Source organism: Pogonomyrmex barbatus, unplaced genomic scaffold (assembly GCF_055798465.1).
Source record: "Pogonomyrmex barbatus isolate J1 unplaced genomic scaffold, ASM5579846v1 scaffold14, whole genome shotgun sequence".
In the NCBI taxonomy this organism is placed as follows: Eukaryota; Metazoa; Arthropoda; class Insecta; order Hymenoptera; family Formicidae; genus Pogonomyrmex; species Pogonomyrmex barbatus.
In genome coordinates, this window is record NW_028297110.1 from 6,685,918 (window position 1) to 6,704,224 (window position 18,307).

The 18,307-nt window shown below is 34.0% G+C and overlaps 1 protein-coding gene and 2 pseudogenes across 2 annotated transcripts in view; 2 read left to right on the top strand and 1 right to left on the bottom strand.

The window, feature by feature from the left end:
* Positions 1–18,307, bottom strand: part of Syt20 (synaptotagmin 20) — a 238,264-nt gene that overhangs the window by 65,052 nt on the left and 154,905 nt on the right. The window lies entirely within an intron of this gene.
* On the top strand, positions 1,726–2,356 carry LOC148937441 (uncharacterized; annotated as a pseudogene).
* LOC148937442 (uncharacterized) lies at positions 2,271–2,910 on the top strand (annotated as a pseudogene).

An 18,307-nucleotide genomic window follows, 5' to 3' on the forward strand; every position in this document is an offset into this window, starting at 1 on the left:
CGGCGGGGCCCGACCACGAACCAGTCGTGAAAACTCGTAATTATTTTGCGAAAAAATACCACCTCAGCCAGGAATCGAACCTGGATCTCCTGCTTACCGGGCAGGCATCTTATCCTTTCGACTACCGAGGCATGTGATGATATTTATCGCAAATAATGTTTAGAATAACACGTCAACAATACAATGATACATGTATATATATATATATATTACAATATACATATATACATGTACTCTTTCGAATCCCCACGACCGATACTCCAGAGCGATGTTGGTCTCTCACTCGATGGATGCAGGTCGGACTGCAGCGGCGACACCCTCCAACGCCATTGGCAAATATACAAATAATCCTCCTGGAGCACGACAGGAGAGATTGCATCAAGCATGGCTCGAGCCGTAATAAAATTATTTTACAAAATCGCATTTTTCAGAAATAACCTGAAAACGTCACTATATGCATCATTTGTGCTTTTATATAATACTTGCGTGGCAAAATTGTGTTTCTGCTTTATGTATTACAAATAATAATAATAATAATAATAATTTTCATTATTTTTCTTTAATTATACATATAAAAACATTCACTTCTTTCATTCATTCTTTATATATTTTATCATTATGGTATCTTAAATTTAAAATTATTTTTATTCGTTTATGCGAATAAATAGACTCTTATTTGTTTACATTGTCTTTATACACTATTCCTAAACGTATCTCATAGCATAATCATTTTTTTGATGTTTAAGATGCATTTATTTTAACACAAATTTGTCAATGTTTTTATTGTTTTTTATAAATATTAAAAGAATTATGTTATTATATATTATTTAGTATTCTAATGAATACTCCTATTGTTTTGAGAAAAGTCACGTCAAAAGACATGAAAATTAAATAATAATATTACTCTTAAACGTATTTGTGATATAAGAAGTAATAATAATTTCATTAACCGTATCATCATTATAAAATTAGCATAAAATATGTTATTGTTTATCTTTCGTATCGGAACGTCTTTCAAACTGACACTTTTTAAGCTTAAGTGCATTCTTAAAGATAAGTATCAATAAATCCAATGTATAAATACTAGCAGATTTGCAGTTATAATCAGTAAAGTCACTTTGTTATAGTGTGTTAAAGTGCTTTAACACACTATATTTCTATAGAAGAACAAATTAATAATGATTTTTAATTCAATTAATGTTGTTAGGCTTTTATTGGCCTTCATAAGTTCGATACATCTTATGGAAACGCCAATAATTGAAGGAAAAATAGAATTGAAATATAACATCCAAAAATTATTATTAGATAGTATTTTTCATTACAATGGAAATAACAGAAAAAATGTGTTTCGATTTCCAAGAACCTTATAAATTACATATTTTTGAAATAATTGAGGATAATGAGGAAGCATGGAGCAAAGATAATTTAAAAACTTATGAATGTTTGAGTGATAATGTGCACTTTAATAATTCTTATAAAAGGCGAGCTATTGGATATTGGCGAAAAATATGACACTAACAAGATGAAAATAATGTAAATGTAATGTAAAAAGAGAAATCGCTCTTTAAAATCCATACAATATAAATTTATAAGAGTGTCATCCGAATGTCAATTGAGAAGAACAATTACAATCACATATTGGAAATCGTATGGGAAAATTATCTTATATTTCTCAATTTACACATAATAAATTTACCGCAGCTGTTCAATCAGACTATATAATTCCATGATGTTGATTTAAAAAGGCTCTACAGGCTCAACAAGAAATAGGAAATTTAAATCCTATGTTCAAAGCTGATAATTGGATAGCAAGATTCAAAAAGTCCCATCTAATTGTTTCAAGAAAAATTACAAATGTCACTAGAAAAACACTGGAAGATTTAATTGATCTGCAAAAAAAAACCAAAAATTTTTTAAAAACAGTGAAACCTCTCATTGAACAGTGCGGATCTGAAAATATTTATAATTCAGATCAAAGATTTCAATTAGAAATCTATTCCAGAAGATCACTATCTGATCAAGGAATAAAGACAATAGAGCGTGTTATACAATTTATATCATCGACAACTTATTCATACACGATACAACCAATAATATCGTGTGATAGTAGATTGCTATTCCGTTTATTTATTATATTACAAGAAGCTGATATGGAAGACTGGTATATTTGGGTCAAGAGTGGAAAAAAATTTATTCAGATCAATAAAATTAATCAATAAAATCAATAAAAGATCAATAAAATTGTTATTGTAAAAGCAAAATCTGGTAAAATGACAGCAGGTATATACAAATTTCAATTGTATCTTTTATAATTATTTTAGAAATCTAACAAAGTTTAATGTTATTAATTTAAATTTTGTTTCATACAGATCATTTTAAATCTTGGTTACAAGAAGCTTTCTTTCCAAATATTGGTACTGATAGTGTTCTTCTTATTAATTCTTGGAGTGGACATTGTCCCGATGTTGTTTCTGATTTAATATTAGCAGAAAAACGCATTAATACAATAATAATTCCAAAAGGTATTACAGGGAAAATACAACCATTAGATGTTTATGGATTCCGGATTTGGAAAAATTTTGTTAAACAATTTTCTGACCGTTTTATTAGTGGAAAGTGATGTAAATTTACATCAACGAAATAATATAATAAAATTACAATTTTTGAGGCATTATCATCTTCTTGATATTACAATTTATTTAAATATTTGTGGTTTAAAAATGGATATACAAATGAAAGATCGGAAGAATTTGAAAATACAGTAAAATTTAGTTTTGAAGAAATTTTAACAACATGTGATATCGAAAATTGCAACAATATATCTGTAGTAAGATGTTCTTGGTATAAAAGATCATTATGCATTTAAAGCATTTTTTTGTGAAATATCATTATTGTAATAATATATTATGAATGATATAAATAATATAATAATAATATAATATATGAATTTTATTATATATGAATAAATGACTATGTTATTAAGTTAATATATTAGAAATTAATGTCTATAAAGATAAAAAAATAAAATGTAAAAAAATAAAAGCGTAAACGAACAAAAATAATTTTAATCTTAAGATACCATAACAATATAACATATCAGAAATAAATGAAGAAGTGGATTCTGATTTATATATATAATTATGTTATATGTTATATATGTAATTAAATAAAACAAATAAAAATTATTATCACTATTATTTGTAATACATAATGCAGAAAAGCAAAAGCATTTGTAAGCAAATAAAAATAATTTTAAACTTAAGATACTGTAATGATAAAATATATGAAGAATGAATGAAAGAAGTAAATGTTTTTATATGTATAATTAAAGAAAAACAATGAAAATTGTTACTGTTATTATTATTTGTAATACATAAAGCAGAAACACAATTTTTCCATGCAAGCGCTACATAAAAGCATATAGCGACGTTTTCAAGTTATTTCTGAAAAATACGATTTTGTAAAATAATTTTATTATATACGGTTGAATTTGGCATAAAAGTCCCTTCAATTTTTTTTCTTAGAAAAAATTTAAATTACGTAAAAATAATAATGGGGAGTGTCAAAAATATTAAATTTTTAAAAAATCTAAATACACAGTTATAAAGTATATAAGAAATAATAAAAGTTTTATCTAAAACATTTTTTTATATATCTCACCATTTTGTTGATATAATAATTAATGGAAATCAAAAATATAAGTTTTATATAAGCCTTTGAGGGATTGTTTCATCCTTTAAACTTCGATTGGGCACATATAAAGAAATACGTGTCTCTTAGATTTTTGTGTTTAATAACATATTTCAAGGTGAATCAAATTAGTTTCGGAGAGTTGTGACTCCTTTGTGAGTAGCCGTGTGTTCTGACGCCGCATACTGCACTCTGGCTCGTATCCGATTGAAATATCGCATTTTCGTGACACATACCGCGTGCCTGGCGCCAACAATTTTGAATTATTAATTAGCATACTGAAGAGGATATGTATTGTGCCGATTTCTCGACAAGCCGGGAAGCGTGGCGTACTTGGGCCGCACGGTTGCTATCGTGAGATTGGCGACCGACGAACTCAGGGTAGTGGTTACAACACACATATATATATATATATATATATATATATATATATATTAAATATATATAAATATAATATAAGTATATACAGAGTGGACCATTTAAAGCGTGGCGAATTTTTATCTCAGAAACAAAGCACTACAAAACAAAAGCGTTTGGAAAAAAGTTATTTGATTTTAAGGGGGACATATGATAGTATTTTTAATTCGCCATTTCATAGGCGTTTTCAAGGTTATTTGAAGGTCAACTTTTATTTTTTAAATGGAAATCTGTTATTTTTATCACGCGATATTATTTTGCGTAAAAAAATAAGCAACTTTTGTAGGAACACTTTTTTTATCCGGATCTTATCTTTTTTCGAAGATATTTAACAAAATGATATATCCGTTCTTACAAGGGAAGTATCGGAAGTTGCCCCTCCCCCCCCAATTTTGATGAACTTCGAATATGTTAAAATATGGACAAAAATAAGAGACACATATTTTTTTTATCTGCGTTTTCGAATGTTAAGCGGGTGAAACCCCTTGAAAAAATTGGTTTTTTTTCCTGCGTAAATATCCAAATCGTCAAAGATATCAAAAAAAGTTTTAAACAAAAGTTTTATGGCTGCAAGTGTACTTTATAACGACGCATTCGAATTTTTCAAAAATATTATCTTTTCGAGTCCCCCCACCCCTCTAATGTTCGAATTTTTAAATTTTTATAAAAACATAAACTCAAGAGCATTTTATGCTGAATACAACGGTATATAATAAAGTCATTTTCCGAAATCTCATTTTTGGAAAATGAGCGAGAATTACCTGTATATATCCATTCCATTCCATCATTTGTCATCATCGACATCTATTTGTCTCATACCGCGTTGGCTGCGCGGGGCAACGTTAAAGGTGAATATGATGCAGTTCAGTATAGTATCAGTGCAATAATTATTGAAATATGAGCTTTTTTAATAATAATAATAATAAGAATAGTAATAATAGTAATAATGATAGCAGATTTTATTAAATGGAATTCAAATATTTTTTATGAAGTATCAAAAAACGTATGAATTTTGAACATTTAGAAACAAGTTACAAATAAAGAAATTATTATAAAATATTAGTTTATTTAATTTTATAAAATATTTTATATATATATTTATTTCATTTTGGTTGGCAGCTATTGCAATGCTTACGGTAGCTATAGCTATTGCTATTGTTATGAATATATTTTATTGATCAACATTTATATTTCGTGTCGTAATGTCTTATTATCGCAACACTATGCAAGAAACATATTTACATTACAACATATTTATATTACAACACTAAGGCATAGTTTTATTTCCATATATTACATATAGAATGCAAATCGCAGCGAATTCGCAATTTTATAATTAATTTCATTGTCTAAAGTATTACCGATTGATACAAGTGAGAGATATTAAGCTTAATAAATGATTATAAAAAAAAAAGTTATGAAAGTTTTTATTGCTATTTACATTTTTATATATTTTTTATTTTATAAATTCTTTAAGTTGAATTAAGTTGAGTTATTTATTTTAATTAACTTAAGAATAGTTTAATCAATAATTTATTAATTTTGATAATATTTTTTAAAGATTTTTAGACATAATAATACATGATCTATATATTATTCATCCTTCTTGTTCAACAAATTTTTTGTAAAATAATCAGTTATTACAAAGATACATTAAATACATTATAAATTAGCTATTTAAATAAATTATTATTAAATTATTTAAATAATAATTATTTAAATAATTAACATAAAATGGAAGAGAAAGAATTATTGGATTTTCAAACCGCATTTAATATATCACATGCAGAAATAGAACTTACTGACGACGAAGAAAATTATGCATACAATGTAAAAGAATGTTATGTAACGTCAATAATATCTCGATAGAATATAAAAGAAAAGCAGTTGAATTTTAAAGAAGTAGTAAGACAAGTTCAAGAAGAATTGAAGGAGTGAAACAAAGATTTCGAAATTTTTATCAAAACCCGATGGTTAATATGCATTGTAAACAATGCAAATAAAACTACATCTTCACAAATCTATTTCTTGCGTAGCGTTGCGATAACAAGATATTATGATACAAAATATAAATGTTGATCAATAAAATATTAGTACAAAAAAGTTCTGAGCTTTTTTTTGTAAAATTCAATCTTTATTCAAAAATAAACAAAAAAATATTAATCAGCGAAATATTCCCCGTTTGCATCAACGGTCTTTTGCAATCTTTCGGATAGCTTGCGAATTCCTTGACGATAGAAGCTCACCGGCTTCGAAGCGATAAAGTCATCAATGCATTTTCGTATCTCTTCAAATCTCACGAAATGTGTATCAGCCAAATGATGCTGCAGCGACCGGAATAGGTAGTAATCGGAAGGCGCCATGTCTGGGCTATACGCCTCGTGCGGGAGAAGTTCCCAGCCTAACGCAAAGATATGGTCCTGAGTCGCTTTCGCAACATGTGGTCGAGCATTGTCATGAAGCAAGATCACTTTACGACGTCCTTGGCCAGTAAATGGCCTCTTTTCTTCTAATGCATCACTCAAATTGATCAATTGTTGTTGGTAGCGGTCTGCCGTGATTGTTTCATCCGGTTGTAACAACTCAATCTTAATACAACACAATCTTTCCAATCCCACCAGATACAGAGCAAAACCTTTTTGGATATTGGACTTTGGCGTCGATGTCGAAGGTTGACCAGAGTCAACCCATGATTTTTTACGTTTAGGGTTATCATAAAAAATCCACTTTTCATCGCCTGTAATGATTTTGTGCATAAAATCTTTTTTCCGGAACTTTGAAAGCAAAGTGAGTGCAGTGTCACGCCGATGATTTTTGTTGTCTTCGGACAATTCATGCGGAACCCATCTGCCTTCCTTCTGAAACTTTCCCATCGTATGTAAACGTACGGAAATGGTTTGCTGCGTAACGCCAAGCTGTTCTGCGAGCTCCTTTTCAGTTTGCGCAGAGTTTATATCCAGCAGTGCTTGCAATTCGTCCGTTTCAATTCAATCTTTTGAGGACGTCCAGCACGCGGTTCATCTTCAAGACTGAAATCTTCTTGGCGAAATTTTTGATACCATCTTTTACATGTAGTATGACAGCGTTCTCTCCATATGCAGCACAAATCATTGCAATGGCTCCAGCAGCATTTTTCTTCAGATGAAACGCGAAGTGGATGGAAAATCGAATATGCTCTTTTGTTATTGTCATTGTAAACACTACTGATTTTTGAGGTTATGTGCATCAAACGCCAAACCGTATGGACATTTTAGAAGGCCAAATGTCAACGCTTTAAAACCGCAAAAGAGCGGGAAGATATATAAAATTTAAATTGTTATTTTGGTTGTATGAAATCTAAAGCTCAGAACTTTTTTGTACACCTAATATATTCATAACATTGCAATAGCTACCGTACGATCAAAATTAAATGAATTATATTTTATAAAAATAATCATTTCTTTATTTATAACTTGTTTTTAATTGTCCACGGTACTGCATATATTCTTTGATATATCATCAAAGATATTTGAATGCTGTTTGAATACTGTTTAAACCCACTATCATTATTAAGATTATGCTTATGATTATTATTAATAAGAGGAAAGAAAGCCAATGAACGAGCGAAAACGAAATGACGTGACTAAAAGCAAAATTCGAGTAAACATTATTTATTGTAAAAACAATAATTAGCAGAGTTACTTTCAATATAAATTTGATATTGTACGTTTCGGCTTCATGGAGCTTTTTTAGCAATTTTTCTTAACAAAAACGATAAAAAAGGGGAATTTTAAAGGCATAAAAATTTATTCGCTTGACTGTTAACTCTTAATTTCACTCTTATAATTATTATATTATTCACATTTTTATAATCTTTTTTCTATTTGCGCTTGAATCTAAATGTGGCGCGTGAATCTAAATGTTCTATAATTATAGAAATTTCACCGAACCAGTTTTTATGCATTTACAATTCCCCTTCGTTTTTATCACTTTTGTTAAGAAAAATTGTTGAAGAAGGCTTCGTGAAGCCGAAATAAACAATATCAAATTTATATTGAAAGTAACTCTGCTAATTGTTTTTACAATAAATATTGTTTACTCGAATTTTTTTTTGTCACGTCACATCGTTTTCGCTTGTTCACTGGCCTCTCTTTCCTTTTGTTAACTTATACGAGCTGTCTGATACAATTTTGCTCTGATGATTATTATTATTATAACAAAAAGTATTTGAAAAATATAAAACAAGTATTAAAAAGTATAAAACAAGTACAAAAAAGCTATTATTTCAATAATTATTGTTGCAGTGATACTGTACTGACAAGTTGCGTCATATTCACCTTTAACGTTGTCCCGCGCAGCCAACGCGATATGAGACAAATAGATGGTATGGAGCGGATATATAGAGGTATTTCTCGCTCATTTTCCAAAAATGCGATTTTGGAAAATGACTTTATTATAGCGTTGTATTCAGCATAAAATGCTCTTGAATTTATGTCCTTATTATGTTCTTATTTATATCCCTCTATAAAAATTTAAAAATTTTCGAAAATTAGAGGGGTGGAGAGACTCGAAAATATAACATTTTTGAAAAATTCGAATGCGTCGTTGTAAAGTACACTTGCAGCCGTAAAACTTTTTTTGATATCTTTAACGATTTGGACGATATTTATTCAGGAAAAAAAAACCAATTTTTTTCAAGGGGTGGTTTCACCCCTTTAACGTTCGAGAACACAAATAAAAAAAACATGTGTTTTTTATTTTTGTCCATATTTTAATATACTCGAAGCTCATTAAAATTGGAGGGAGACACTTCCGATACTTTTCTTGCGTTTTTTCTTAGAATTAACGACGATGGACGGGGTTTGATCTCTTTCGTTTTGGTTTTTTTGTTTTTTTCTTTTTTTTTCTTTTTTTTATTGTTGTTTTTAGAGTATTTAAAGAAGATACTCAAAGTGATGCCTGGCCTGCAATTCGTTAAATAGATCCGCCTTATACAGGCACTGAGATGTAGATTTTAAGTTTGGTTTTCCAATTTGTTTTGCATAGATTTGTTTTTGTTAACATTTTCGATGTTGCTTTGATTATTTTTTGGATCCTTCCTTGTTGAGACTGTGACATTCTCGGACTTTTTTAAGTTATTTCTTATCCTTTTGATGCTCTTGCTCGATGAGTTATAATTGTAATCTTTTTCGGTTTTTTTCAAAATGAATACATTTCAAGAAGCATTTAACATGTTCATAATTCTGGGAGAATACAGAGATGCTGCTAACATGTACAATGAACGTTTTCCAGATCAACCGGCGAAGTCTCGTATATATTTTCATGTATAAGGATAACAAATAATTTAGAAGAGTCCGAGAGTGTCACAGTTTCAAAGGAAGAATATAATCCGAAGAATAATCGAAGCAATATCGAAAGTATTAACAAGAATAAATCTGTGCAAAACAAATTGGAAAACCAAACTTGAAAATTAAGTCTCAATGCCTGTATAAGGCGGATCTATTAAACAAATGGCAGGCCAGACATCACTTTGACATCACTTGACATCTTCTTTAAATACTCTAAAAACAACAACAAAGAAACAAAACAAAACTAAAACAAAAGGGATCAAACCCCGTCACGTCCACGTCGTTGATTCTGGGAAAACGCTAAAAACGGGCGATATATCATTTTGTTAAATATCTTTGAAAATAAGATCCGGATAAAAAAAGTATTCCTACAAAAATTTTCCTTTTCTATGCAAAATAATATCGCATGATAAAAATAACAGGTTTTCATATAAAAAAGTTGACCTTTAAATAATCTTGAAAATGTCCATGAAATGACGTATTAGAAATACTATCGTATCCCCTTGAAACCGAATAACTTTTGTCTAAATGCTTTCGTTCTGTAGTACTTTGTTTTTGAAATAAAAATTCGTTACGCTTTAAATGATCCACCCTGTATATAATTATATATTAGTATATAGTAGTTACGACCGAGCGGTATTCCGCTCGACGCTACCCTCATACATTTCCAATCTGAAAATCGTTCCTTGCCGACGCGGTCGTCAAGCAGTTGTCAAGCATTGTTTTGGCGAGAGAATCGTCGATGCGGCGCGCGAGTTTGAGCTGTATCGCGGCGAATATTAAATTGTAAAAGCTCTTGTCATTGCTCCCGTGCTTAGTGCATAATAAAGTGTGTTTCTTTTTTAAACTGCCTCTTCCTTTCCTTGCGTGAGTGACGCGTGACGGCGAGTGAACCCGCCGCGAGTGCGACATTTTTGGGGGCTCGTCCGGGATATGAAAAACATGGCGGAGCATCAAGCGGAATTGAAAGGAAAGGAAACAGTAATGGAGAAGAGACAGGAAGGAGCATCGGGGAGACGGATTATCTCGGCTAGGAAGAGAGCTGGTGTGCAAACGGAGGAATCGGAAACGACTCCAAGCCTGGAGATAGTTCTCCGAATGACTATTGAGGAGCTTCGCCTTGTTAGAGAGGAGCGAGCGGAGCGGAAGAACAGGGAGGATCGGTGCAGCAGTCCGAGGAGCATGAACTATTCATACCAGGCCAGTCAAATCCAATTTTAAGTTCTCGGTCTCGGTTTAAAATTAAAGCTCGATATATATGATGGGAGTGTTCCTTTGCGAGAATTTTTATCTCAATTTGAATTGATTGCTCGGACAAATAGATGGAGAAATTCGGAGAAATGATTGTATTGGCTTCCTGTTTGAAAGGGAAGGCGCGTTCAGTTTTAGAAGGGGGAACGGAATTGGAAAATTCGCAATATAGCGAATTAGTTTCTAGACTAGAGTTATGTTTTGAGGAAAAACTTTCGGCACAAAATTATTACATGCAGTTTATAAATCGGAAGCAAAAATTTGGGGAAGATTTGGCTGCGCTTGGTTCGGACTTGGAGCATTTGTCTCGTTTAGCCTATCCGGAGCTCTCCTGGCATACAGGATAAAATTGCATGCTCGCAATTTATTGTCGCATTTTATTAAGCAGATGGTTTTATTAAGCAGATCCTTCAAATGGAAGGGCATACATCTATTGAGGCTCGCTGTGGAAAGAGCCATAGTGATAAACATTATTAAAGAAAATAGTTTTCCCAAATTTCAGGAGAGAGATCGAAAGGGGAAAATTAGTTTTGATGTCGGACACGAACAGAACTTTTTGAACAAAGGAGAAATTTTCGCACGAGATTACAAGCAAAATCGCGGGAAATTTAGTAATTTTAACAGTAAACGAAAGGAAACTTCCGGTCCTAAAAGAGGGGCCAACGTATGCTGGCAGTGTGGAGCTAAGGGATACTTCCCTTAGCTTCCAAACGGAGTGCCCTTCATTAATTAATTCAGGGAAGGGAAACTCGGGCTCGCCGAGCTTTGCAGCAGTGTAACGCAGGTCTCGGCGCGGAAATGTAATACAAGGGAAAGGAATTTTTCTTTCGGGAATTTAAGTGGGAAGTCAGGAAATTTTTGTTTTCAAGAAAGATTAGATGATCGAAATTGTTTTCAAAATTGACACGGGTTCAAATGTTTCGATTCTAAATAAAAGGTTGGTTAGGCCGGGAAGGTAACAGTTTTGGGTAGGGAATAGAAAATTGAGATATTCCACTGGGCAAGAAGTTCCCACTGATTTTAAAACAAATGTAAAAGTCGAGTTAGGGAAGTTTCCTTCGTTTTCCTTAAAATTTTCGATGTGGCGGAAATTGAGGATGAATGCAACTTGGGAGCAGATTTCCTTGTTAAAGTCGGGCACAATAAGATCTTTAATTCGCTCTTTAGTAATGACTATTCTAGAAAAGAGGGGAACCTATTTTGTTCTCGTATTAGTCTCCCAGAAAGAAAAATTCTTGAATTTTTATTAAATTTCTTCAATAGGAATTCGGTAAGGTTAAATAATTTACAAAAGAAAAATTTTTCTGAATTTCTCGAGAAGTTTCAGGATATCTTTTCGGAAAATATTGTAGCGGGAAATTGCTCGGTAATAGAGCACTCAATTTCTGTAAGAAAATCTAGTCCTATTAAGCAGACTCCTAGACGTATTCCCTTACAGATGCGAGAGGTGGAGAAAATTCTTGAAGAGATGAAATAGCAAGGGGTGATTGAAGAATCCCATAGTCCTTGGGTTTCACTTGCGATTATGGTGAAGAAGAAGGACGGGACGTTGAGGTTCTGTGTGGATTACAGAAAGCTCAATGCAATCACTGAGAAGGATTGTTACCCACTGCCAAGAATTGATGATCTTTTTGATCGATTATCAGGAAATTCTTGGTTTTCCACGTTGGATTTGAAAAGTGGGTACTGGCAAGTGAAGTTTCGTCCTGAAAATAAAGAAAAAACGGCAATCTCAATAGGTAACGGTTTGTGTGATTGCTGACAATTGTCTGGCTTGACAATTTACTGTGATGTCATTTAGATTATGTAATGCCGGCGAGACTTTTGAAAAGTTAAAGAAAAGGATTCTTCATCAGATATTAAATAAAACCTGTTTGGTTTTGGTGTTTATTTAGATAATGTTGTGATTTTCAATAAAAGAGATGAAGAGATATTAGCTAAGTTTTCTCTTCGTCTCAGGGCAGCAAATTTAAAAATAAATCCAAAGAAATGTTCCCTGTTTGGAAGAAAAATTAAATATTTAGAATATGAAGTCTCGGAAGAAGGAATCTCTACTAACTCTGAAAAGATAGCTTCCGTACAGGAATGGCCTGTTCCGCGGAATAAGAAGCAAGTTCGTAGTTTTTTGGGATTATGCTCCTATTATAGGAAATTTGTTTGAGGATTTTCGCAAATTGCAAAACCTTTATTTTCCTTGACGGAGAAACAGTGTAGGTTTGTTTGAGATGAACATTGTCAGGAGGTATTTGTAAAGCTTAAGCAATGTTTAATTTCTTTCCCTTATCCTTTCCAATCGAGACAGAAAAATTCATTTTGGATACTGATGCCTCGAATCATGGCATTGGTGCTATTTTATCCCAGATTCAAGAAGGAAAGGAGAGAGTAATTGCTTATTTTAATAGGGCGTTAAGTAAAACCGAAAGAAATTATTGTGTAACTCAAAGAGAATTGTTAGCAATAGTTGACTCTTTGAAAAGTTTTCATCACTATTTATATGGACGAGAATTCTTAATAAGAACTGACCATGTTTTTCTCCATTGGTTGATGTCTTTTAGGGAACTGGAAGGTCAGTTGGCCCGCTGGTTGGAACGTTTTCAGCAATATAATTTCGAAATTTCTCATCGAGCAGGGAAATCGCATGGGAACGCTGATGGATTATCAAGACGTCCCTGTGAAGGTGACTGCAATTATTGCGCCAGAGTGGAAAGAAAAGAGGAGGAAAACAAAGGGGAATATTTAAGAAGGATATTTTTAGAGGGAAGAGAATCGAAGGATTGGCGGTCAGCGCAGTTAGAAGATCCTTCAATTGTTGAAATTCTTCGGAGTAAGGAAATAGGTAGACGCCCTCTTCGACATGAGATTATTTCCGAGAATAAATATTTATTAGTAGTTACTGATTGTTTCTCAAAATAGGTGGAAGCTTTTCCACTGAGAAATATCAAAGCTTATACGGGTGATACAAGTCTTTATGAATTAGCTAATATCTATGCATGGAGTGCCATTGGAAATATATACGGATCAAGAAAGGAATTTCGAATCGCGAATGTTTCAGGAGTTATGTCGAATTTTAGGAGTAAAGAACACTCACACTACTCTTCTTCATCCACAATCTAACGGTCAGGTGGAACGACAACATCAGATTTTGTTAAATTATTTGTCTAAATTTGTTTCAGAAAACCAGAAAGATTGGGATCGTTGGGTCCCTTTAGAATTATTAGCTTACAGATCTTCTAAACACGAGGTCACAGGTTTTATTCCTGCAGAGTTGAATTTGGATAAAGAATTAAGATTGCCGTTAGATCTTCTTCGTGATTGTCCTCCTGAAACCAGTAATGTTCCCCAAGAAGGAGGATATTCATTCAGATTGAAGGAGAGAATGATTCATATCCATAATGTTGCGAATCAATGTATGAATTTAAGGTTGCAAAGGATAAAAATGAATTATGATCGGAAGGATAGGCGACTAAATTTTGTGCTTGGCCAGAAAGTTTGGTTTTATAATCCTCAAAAAATGCGAGATAGGGCTCTCAAGTTGCAAAGTAGTTGGGAAGGACCTTATGAGGTTAGAAAAATGAACGATGTAGCTTATTGCATTCGAAAAACGAAAAGACATAAAAATAAAGTAACATATTTAGATAGATTAGCTTCATTTGAAGAAAGGAAAAGAAATTTGTAAGAAAAAGAATCAAAGCTGAATCTGTGTGTAAAAAGAGATACGTACATATTTCATTTTTTTGGGGAGGGATAATTAATTTTAAAAAAGAAGTAGTTCTTTAAGTAGATACTGTTTATGTTTATGTTTCTTATTTGAGGTTTGTTGGCATCGCTTTAAGAGGAAGATCTTCTTCTGCCCGAACATTCGGGAAATCCCTAAGAAAATCCTTTTTTTTTTTAAGAAGACCGCCTTATCCTCCTTTTTTTGAACCATGGTTTTTTCGAGGGACTTAGAGTGTCCATAAGGACAAAAGGGTCCACGGAAGTCCCCTTCCCCCCTTGTCCGAAGATTCAAGAGAGAAGTGCGCAAAACAAGCACAAGATAAAGAAGCATCACGGAAGAAGAAAGAAGAGGGAAGATGATCTGCAGCAGCGACACGGAACTTCCGGAAAGGGTGAGGTTTGGGACTGGTTCGGCGCTCGGTAACCCATAGCAGAAGCTTGGGGTAGAGGAAGCCGACAAATTCCTTGAGAGCTTCACCATGGAAGAAGAAGCCGACTTTTCTGCGAGGGAGTTCCCTGGAATTGTCGGGACGATAATTTCGAAGAGGAGGGGAGTAATGACCGAGCGGTGTTCCGCTCGACGCTACTCTCATACATTTCCAACCTGAAGATCGTTCCTTGCCGACGTAGTTATCAAGCGGTTGTCAAGCGTTATTTTGGCGAGAGAGTCGTCGGCATGGCGCGAGTTTGAGCTGTGTCGCGGCGAATTCTTATTAAATTGTGAAAGCTCTTGTTATTGCTCCCGTGCTTAAGTGCATAATAAAGTGTGTTTCTTTTCTAAATTGTCTCTTCCTTTCCTTGCGTGAGTGTGACGCGAATGAACCCGTCGCGAATGTTACAGTATATATTTAAAATCGGTAAATCTTATTTAAAACTTACACAACTCGGATGATTTTGACCTTGACAAGTCATGATGTGATATGTTGTCAAGGTCATGATCTTGAATAACTTTGCCTTAACAACTAGGTGGCGGCCTCTCATAGTTTCTAAGATATTTAAAGTTAAAAATGTATAGTTAGAGATAAAATTGCACAAGTTGGGCGACTTCACAGATTTACATACGGATTGACACATATTGTCAAGGTCATCATCCTGTTGTTTCTTATAAACAAATTTGTTATAAACAAAACAAACCATAAGCAGTTTCATCTTGTACTAAACATATAGATTTGAGTTACACTTTACGTAGAAACTTGTGTGAAATCTCGTTTTGTGTTAAAAAGGGCAAAGAGACGGTATGTTCCGCCTCTCCCCTCTTACGAGGGCCCTTCATTACCAAAAGATCTAACCTATCCCAACCCGTATCACAATGATAGATAAATATTATTATATTAGGTGTACAAAAAAGTTCTGAGCTTTAGATTTCATACAACCGAAATAACAATTTAAATTTTATATATCTTCCCGCCCTTTTGCGGTTTTAAAGCGTTGACATTTGGCCTTCCAAAATGCCATACGGTTTGGCGTTTGATAACATAATCTCAAAAATCAGTAGTGTTTACGATGGCAATAACAAAAGAGCATATTCGATTTTCCATCCACTTCGCGTTTCATCTGAAGAAAAATGCTGCTGAAGCCACTGCAATGATTTGTGCTACATATGGAGAGAACGCTGTAAGTCATACTACATGTAAAAGATGATATCAAAAATTTTGCCAAGGAGATTTCAGTCTTGAAGATGAATCGCGTGCTGGACACCCAAAAGATTGAAACGGACGAATTGCAAGCACTGCTGGATATAAACTCTGCGCAAACTGAAAAGGAGCTTGCAGAACAGCTTGGCGTTACGCAGCAAACCATTTCCGTACGTTTACATACAATGGGAAAGTTTCAGAAGGAAGGCAGATGGCATGAATTGTCCGAAGACAACAAAAATCATCGGCGTGACACTGCACTCACTTTGCTTTCAAAGTTCCGGAAAAAAGATTTTCTGCACAAAATCACAGGCGAGGAAAAATGGATTCTTTATGATAACCCTAAACGTAGAAAATCATGAGTTGACCCTGGTCATCCTTCGACATCGACGCCAAAGCCTAATATCCATGCCAAAAAGGTTTTGCTCTGTATCTGGGATTGGAAAGATGTGTTGTATTACGAGTTGTTACAACCGGGTGAAACAATCACGGCAGATCGCTACCAACAACAATTGACCAATTTGAGCGATGCATTAGAAGAAAAGAGGCCATTTACTAGCCAAGGACGTCGTAAAGTGATCTTGCTTCATGACAATGCTCGACCACATGTTGCGAAAGCGACTCAGGACTATATCTTTGCGTTAGGCTGGGAACTTCTCTCGCACGCGTATAGCCCAGACATGCGCCTTCCGATTACTACCTATTCCGGTCGCTGCAGCATTATTTGGTTGATACACATTTCGTGAGATTTGAAGAGATACGAAAATGTATTGATGACTTTATCGCTTCGAAGCCGGTGAGCTTCTATCGTCAAGGAATTCAAGCTACCCGAAAGATGGCAAAAGGTCGTTGATGCAAACGGGGAATATTTCGCTGATTAATATTTTTTTGTTTGTTTTTGAATAAAGATTGAATTTTACAAAAAAAGCTCTGAACTTTTTTGTACACCTAATAAAAATTCAGTGATATGAAGTTTATTTTTTATAACTGAACTAGTGTATATACATACATTCATTTTACTTAAAATGAAATAGATATATATTTAAAGTTTAGTGAAAGCGAGATAGAACATTTTAGTGCAGTCTAGTGCAGCAATGAAGAGCAGATCTATGATTGGTTACCTATTTAGTTCGCGCATGTGCAGTTCAATTTCGTACACGCCAGCAACATCAAAGGTGCCGACAGCAAGTTGCGCTAGTGTGCTAGAAGCTTGTTAAAAATATAATTTACCATATGATTGGGTGTGATAACGACATTCTCGTGTTCGTGAGAATGATAACGTAACAGATGGCGACGTGTTGTTACATCGTGCGGTACCCCAATTGCTCGAAACATCAAATCGACTACTAATTGACGGTGATACAGCTGCGTTCAAACAGTTTGTGAATAATAAAATGGGATGCATGGATTTGGTTGTGAGCATAGGCAATTACTTATTTGTAACGCCTGCTACTAGTGTTCCTGTTAACCGCGCCCCAGAATTGACCGTTCGCATCATACGAGCGTCCGTCCCTTTCGCTCTTGCTCCCACTTTTATTCTTATTTTCGCACGTCGCTTTCCTATTGCCTAGCCTGTCTTTTCACTCGGAATATTGCCTCGCGCTTTCTCAGGAGCGGATCCGGAATTGGTTCTTTCGAACTGATTAACATTCGATTTCGGTTCGTGAACAATTATAAATTTTCGGATTTCTTTTTTATTTCATTTCTTTGCTCCATTTTATTTAAATCTACCCCCTTCTCTCTCTCTCTCGCCCCCTCTTCCTCTCTTTTCCTGTCTTTCCCTCTTTCTCTTCCTCCCTCTCTCCCTCCCACTCCTTCCCTCTCTCTCTCTTCCTCCCTCTCTCCCTCCCACTCCTTCCCTCTCTCTCTTCCTCACTCTCTCCCTCCCACTCTTTCCCTCCCTCCCTCCCTCCCTTTCTCCCTCCCTTCCTCCTTCCCTCTCTCCCTCCCTCCCTCTCATTCCTCCTCCCCCCTCTCTCTCTTTCTCTCTCCTTAATATGCTTCTCACCCCTCTTCATTTATTTATCCTTTTCCCTCACAATGAATTAATCGGAAATGCCAGCCTCTAAATCATGACAACCTAATCGTACTTTAAAACGTGTTCATCGTCGTCATAACTCAACGGGTGCTCAATGGCAAGAATAAGAAACCAAAACAAATTTTAAGAGAACATCCCGAACCGACGCAGTCAACTCTTCCCGCTCCTGAATTCTCCCTTAACCCACTTTCACAATCGTTTCCTAACCTGTCCATTGAACCATCACAATCACC